Source organism: Trachinotus anak, unplaced genomic scaffold, assembly GCF_046630095.1.
Source record: "Trachinotus anak isolate AG129_WGS33_773 ecotype Australia unplaced genomic scaffold, CSIRO_AGI_Tana_v1 ptg000042l, whole genome shotgun sequence".
Lineage (NCBI taxonomy): Eukaryota > Metazoa > Chordata > Actinopteri > Carangiformes > Carangidae > Trachinotus > Trachinotus anak.
Window position 1 is genome coordinate 1246298 of NW_027273893.1, and position 6613 is coordinate 1252910.

Consider the following 6613-nt stretch of genomic DNA (forward strand, 5'->3'; position numbering starts at 1 on the left):
AAGTTCGCCTCCAGCCATTTATTTTCTATCTGACAGGAAACGTAGAGTAATAATCCTGAATGTGATTAAGAATGAGTCCATTACTATGGTTAAATGTTAGAAATACAGTGAAATCTCAGCTTCCGCCATTCTCTTTGAACTTTCCGGAAACAGACAGACAGAGGGGGGCGCTCCACTGCAAGTTAGACAGTGTCAAACTTGCAGTGGAGCTTCCCCCTCGCTGTTTTCACATAATGGTATGATCCTATATCCTCACATCTGATTGGCCGCGCTGCTGACCAATCAAAACAAAGTTCTGCCTTGAGCAGAGCTCAGGCTGAGCACTGAGCTAATCAGCGAAAGGAAAAGAACTGGGAGCCGACTCCTCTGATTCACTACAAAGCATCGGCTCTCAGAGACGCATCTTTTCTGCATGACGCATCACTGCGGGCCACAGGCTGTGCGGGATCCGCACACGGACTCTCAGACTTTGAACCTCCTAACCTTATCAGCGTCCTTCATCATTCCACCTGCACCTCCAGCTTTTAACACACAATAAGGACACATTTTCAGCTGCTCCGTTTGTTTTACTCGGCAGCATTAACGTTAAGCTAACAGCTAGCTAGCTCCTCCAGTTAGTTTCCAGAGAGAAGTTATGGGTTAAGACAGTGGCTCCGCTGCTGTAAACATTATTGAAGCTGCTGCTCCAGCAGTGGCGGATGATGATATGGGCGATATGGTCTGCCGCAGAGGGCGGCACGAACGCTCGCAAAAAAAAACAACAAAAACGAATATGTATTATCTTTTACGTGTGCCAACATAGACTGTATATAAAAATGGACGCCGGGAATGAAGCCAATGCGGAAGTGCCTTTAAACCTGCATTCTATCAAATGACCATCAGGGGGCGACACCACTGGTTGCAAAAAGAAGTCCGATTGTATGGAAGTCTATGAGAAAATGACCCTACTTCTCACTTGGTTTATGACCCCAGTAAATGTTTTCATAACGAGTTTATGGTCTCAATCGCTAGTTTCAAGTCTTCTTCAATACAACACGATGTTCATTTTTAAAATTATATTCCCATTTAATTTAAAATAGACGATAAAGTAGTGTATGCAATAGGGCGTGGCTAACGTATGATTGACACATTGTGGCTTGTCAATCAAGAGCAGACCCTTCTCACAGAACCAACGATGCTGAATTAGCCGTGAACTTGTTTTTGGGTGAAGTGTTTTCGTCCTGGAGTTTTCCACATACAGTTACACAGACCTTCCATCGTGTTTTCAGTGCGTGAAAATTAGTTTTAACTTTTTGTTCGCCTAAAATGTCAGTGTTGTTCTGGTTGAACCAAGAGACACTCTAAGGAATCGACTGTTCATCCGGTAAGTACATTTTATTTTTAGCGTAAGCGTGTTTTCGCTAGCCAAAATTAGCATCCCAATTTCCAATTGATATCGTAGTGTAGATAAATTACAAATGCACCTTGCTAACCCAGCTGGCTAGCTAGCGCTAGCTGATTACCAAGCGTTTTCTATGCTAACAGGACCGGGCTCTGCCGGGATGGTGACCTGTGTTTACTCTAGAGGTGTTAATACATGTTTGAATATAATGTTAAAAGCCCAACTAAAATGTGCATATAACTAATGTTAAGGTACCGACGTTATTATTGTGTTTCTGGAACACGGGAACCAGTCGAAGTGAACTGTGTTAGTGTGTTGGGCTCATATTGAGCTCCATTAATGCAAGTTCTTAAAATGTCAGTTTGGATGTTGTGAAAGTTCAGGTTAACTTAACCTTAACATAATTTAAATGTGGTTAACATGTAGATTGCACATTATGCTGACTGGAACAACAGAAGCCAATACTACATCTTCTGAATAGGTCCTCAGTTCACAAGCGGCAGATAGTAACAAAAGCATTTACCGGATCTGTCCTTTTTATTCGACCCAGATATTCTTATTACTGGACAATCAAATATACTCATAATTTGAAGGACCCTAGAGATTATGTCGCCCTGAAGTCAAGTGTTAATTGTGGTGTGTTGATGTGTTGTGCACAAAAGACACACGTTAGAGTCTCTGTGTAGAAGTTCTGTTCATTCACTCCCATCATCACAATACAGTCAGAAGTTACGTATAATACACAATGTAGAAAATAACATTAGGACATAACATGTAGCAGTTCATTCATCTAATACTGAACTTCAACTGAAGTAGACATTCATGCAGTTATCCTGACAGCTGGTTTATGTATGTGATAAACTGATCCATCATGTCTGAACTAGTCTTTTACTGTGATTTGAAAGGTATCCACGCTGAAAACTGAAGGACCACTGCCAACAGAAGGAGGACCTCATGTATGGAGCACAGTATTCGTTTCCATTCATCTGGCTGTGGAGAAAGGAGGCTGCATGGACAACATCCTTAGTTCACAAATGGATGGTGATGATGATGTCGGAAAACCACTTCCAGTGGAAAGACAGACCAGTTCTGTAGAAATTTGTTTAATATTCTTTGTCCTTAGTGTTACTCTAGTCTTACTTTAGTCACCACTCTGACAAATGAAAGTATTTCCCAATTTTACATTTAAAGGATCTTCACTGGACAACAGCTGGCACTGTCCAACCAGAAGTGTAACCAGAAGCAACATGTGACTCCTGTAACAGATGTGTGCTGCTGTTACCACTTCAGCAATATTCCAAAATCTTTGGTGTGTACTGAAGATTTGACAGGGAGATTTCAGAACAGTCAAGTGAAGACAGCAGTAAAGAAATTTTTATTTTATGTCCTTTTATGGTTTTTCTTTTGTATAGTGAAGTACAGCTTATGCACATTAGTTTTACTCATATCTACTGTTACTGTCATTGAAATGTGTTGAATGTGCTTTTCTAATTTGTGATTGTAGTTTTGTTTATGGAATTTTAAATAAACCTACTGTGATTAAAGTCTTTTTATGAACTACAGAAGTATTGCCTGGGTTTTCCAGATTTACCATACACCTTGTGATGACTTTAATAATACAGTTTGGTGAATGAGTGTTCAGTGTCATTGAAATTAATAATACATAGTACATAAAGTACATAAAACACATGGAAAGCACAAACTAAAATATCTGGCTTTTGATCCTCCATTGTCAATGTTCTAGGACACTAACATTTGATCAATTTTTGTATTTATATTGTTTATTGAAGCTAACATAGAAACAGCCTTCTAATTACAAATTCTGGCAAAACCTCCATCAGTGCTTTGTTGTACAATCTGTGCATGTTGCTATTGTCAAAATCTATACCAGATATAATTCATACCATAAAACCATCAACAAACTTAGACCAAGAGATTCATAAATACTTTTATTGCACCTTTTAAAAATCATCAATTTCAACAAAATCATTAACCATCAACAATACTGGAAATGTATGTAATAACATTGACTAAATTCAATAACTTTTATAAAAATGAAATACTTTTGTTGATCAAGGTAAAGGTGAACTGTCACAAGTTTGCATAATAAATTGTTCAATCCCTCATCTTTAGTAACAAGTAGTAGAGGTGTTAGACAGCTTCCCCTTCAGACCTCCCCAGCCAAACCAGTGGATGGAGACACCATCATCACCAAGGTGGTTCCCCGTGGTCTCGGTAGCTCTCTGGGCTCCACGATGGATGTAGTAGATCCAGACCTTGGCCAGATGGAAAGAAACACTGTAATAGTGAGATATGTATGATATTCTAGCTGGAAAAAGGTCAAATAAGAAGCACTCTTATTAGATTAACTCCGCGCAGTTATCTGAAAATACAGTACTCCCTCCAGCTAGTTGTAAAAACTGCTGTACTGTTTTACAATATATAATAGAAACTAATACTCACTTCAGTGGCATTGAGTGGGTGCAGCTGCAATAATCAATCCAAGCAGACAGTGATGTAACTTATTCTGAAAGAGAAAGAATAATTCCAACAGGTGTTTTGATGCCCATTTTTAAAGATGAAATTAACGAAAAACTAAAAACACTGAACCACACTTAATGTTAACGCGCACTTACGTGACGATCGATTGCACTGCGAGAATCAACATTAATCAATAACACTGATCTGCTGGGTCTGCAGGTCTCCAGCACAGTTCACTGTAATAAAGTTATCGTTTTGTAACTTAACAACACCGACAACCTGCTGTCATCGTTAACACTCATGAAGTCAGACAATAACCTTTGATTCACAGAACCAGTTTTAAAACACAACAGTAAAGTGTTTCACCATTTACAGTCTATGGTTTTACCGCAAGATGTTACTGCTGCTACTCTACAGTTAGCTCACATACAGTTAGCTTACTCTGTGTGTAAGCTAGCACACGGTAACTTCAGTTACAAAAACATTTCATTATCTGTGTGTACATTACATTCCTATATGCCATATTTTCCAAATGTGGACTTGCATGCAGTCAGCTATTAAAAGTAAGTTATCACTTCGTACTAAAGTTTACCTTAACTTATGGAGAATGACTGATTTCGGATTCACACGGAGCAGCCTCTCACGGTCCGTCAGGTAGCCGGTGTAGGTGAGCGGGCACAGTGACCTCGGCTCTCAGGTCAGCCCCACCCCCTCGCTCCTCCCCAGCTCCACCCTCTTCTCCAAATATGGTTTCTTCTGGTTTCAAAAAAATCAAGATAGCGGCGGCCAAATTGCAAACTCAAGGCTTCAAAACGGCAGTTTGCAAACCAATGGGTGATGTCACGGTGGGTTGCCACTTGCTCACGTCACGCTGCCGCCATCTTGGCTCCTACTGACACGTCACTCACGTGACTTCGTCGCCATCTCCCGCTCTCTCTCACACACACACACACACACACACACGGTTGTTACATGTGTTTTGCCTGTAATCCTCTAGTTAGTAACCAATGTTTGTTTTAGTTATAGTTGAATTATAATTCAATTCAATTTTATTTGTATAGCGCCAAATCATAATATACATTATCTCAAGGCTCTTTACAGGGTCAGGTCAAGACCTTACTTTGTTACAGAATAAACCCAACAGTTCCCACAAAGAGCAAGCTCTTGGAGACAGGGGGGAGGAAAAACTCCCTTTTAACAGGAAGAAACCTCCAACAGAACCGGGCTCAGGGTGGGGGGGGTCTGCCTCGACCGGTTGGGTTTAGGAGAAGATAGAAAGAGGGGGAGGGGGAGGAGAGGGGAGAGAAGAGAGAGAGAGAGAGAGAGAGACCAGGAACAGCTGTGTAGGTAATGGTGTTATCAATAATAATGACAGGTAACAGTGGTTAATAGTAAAGATGAGTAGTGGTGGATCTGGATCCTGCTGCTCCAGAGGCAGAAAGACCTGCAGAATGAGGACAGAGAGAGGGAGAGAGAGGAGATAATCAGTTTAATATCAAGTAATGTTATTTTGAATAATTATTACCCTTATGAATAAATCCTGTTATAATTTAACTCGTCGTTATCTGTGATTATTGTGATTATATTTGTGATAACAGCTGGATTCAGGACAGTCAGTGCTCGAATTTACCCTTCAACCAAGACTGAGACTGTATTTTGAGCCATCAATCTGGTCATTGGTCCCTGGTGACAGGGTGGTGCCCTGAGGTTACTCCTTGTAGTAAACATTTATATATATATTGGTGATTGTCCCTGATAATCATTAATATTATATGCCAATAACCAAATTGCCCCTACCTGTGCCCCAACACTATCAACTAAATTTTTGCTGTGTTGTGTTCTGGATGTTTGTGTTAATGTCATTCAGGTGAGTTCAAATAACAAGTCTTTCTCCAGAATCGCTTACTCCACCTTTAAATGACAAGGTATGGGCAGGTAGTGTCGGCGTACAAAGGCAAACGAGGACGTGAAAGCTGTGTTGTGGGGAAAAACAAGTTTGTACTCTTCTGTACAGTTGATGTCATAAAGATCAAAATAATATAATCTGATGAACACAAAGCCCGGGTCCAGGTTTTCCCTGCGCAGGATAACTGGGTGGTAACTGGGTGGAAATGATTCACTGGGCGCTCTCTCTCTATTTCTGTCTCTCTCTCCCCCTCTCTCTCTCGATAACTTCATGCCATTAACTTTGTATTTTTTCTCTCCCGTAGTTTGTGCTTCTCCTCTCTCTCCCTCTCTCTGTCCTCATTCTGCAGGTCTCTCTGCCTCTGGAGCAGCAGGATCCAGATCCACCACTACTCATCTTTACTATTAACCACTGTTACCTGTCATTATTATTGAAAACACCATTACCGACACAGCTGTTCCTTGTCTCTCTCTCTCTCTCTTCTCTCCCCTCTCCCTCTTTCTATCTTCTCCTAAACCCAACCGGTCGAGGCAGACCCCCCCCCACCCTGAGCCCGGTTCTGTTGGAGGTTTCTTCCTGTTAAAGGGAGTTTTTCCTCCCCCGTCGCCAAGCGCTTGCTCTTTGTGGGAACTGTTGGGTTTATTCTGTAACAAAGTAAGGTCTTGACCTGACCCTGTAAAGTGCCTTGAGATAATGTATATTATGATTTGGCGCTATACAAATAAAATTGAATTGAATTGAATGGAAACCTGGAGGCAACAGGGCACACACACCCAGAGAGAGGGTGTAAGTATGTGGACTGCAGGGCAAGCTGAGAGGTTAGGAGGTTAGTCAAGACATGGATT

The 6613-nt window shown here is 41.0% G+C and overlaps 1 long non-coding RNA gene across 1 annotated transcript; it reads right to left on the reverse strand.

Annotated features, from left to right (window-relative positions):
• Positions 1 to 2943: 2943 nt before the first annotated feature.
• LOC139615084 (uncharacterized) lies at positions 2944 to 5320 on the reverse strand. Its single transcript, XR_011687221.1, has 3 exons — positions 4455 to 5320; positions 3845 to 3908; positions 2944 to 3657 (listed from the first exon to the last, which is right to left on the reverse strand). It is a non-coding gene; the product is annotated as an uncharacterized lncRNA (long non-coding RNA).
• Between the last annotated feature and the right edge of the window lie 1293 nt (positions 5321 to 6613).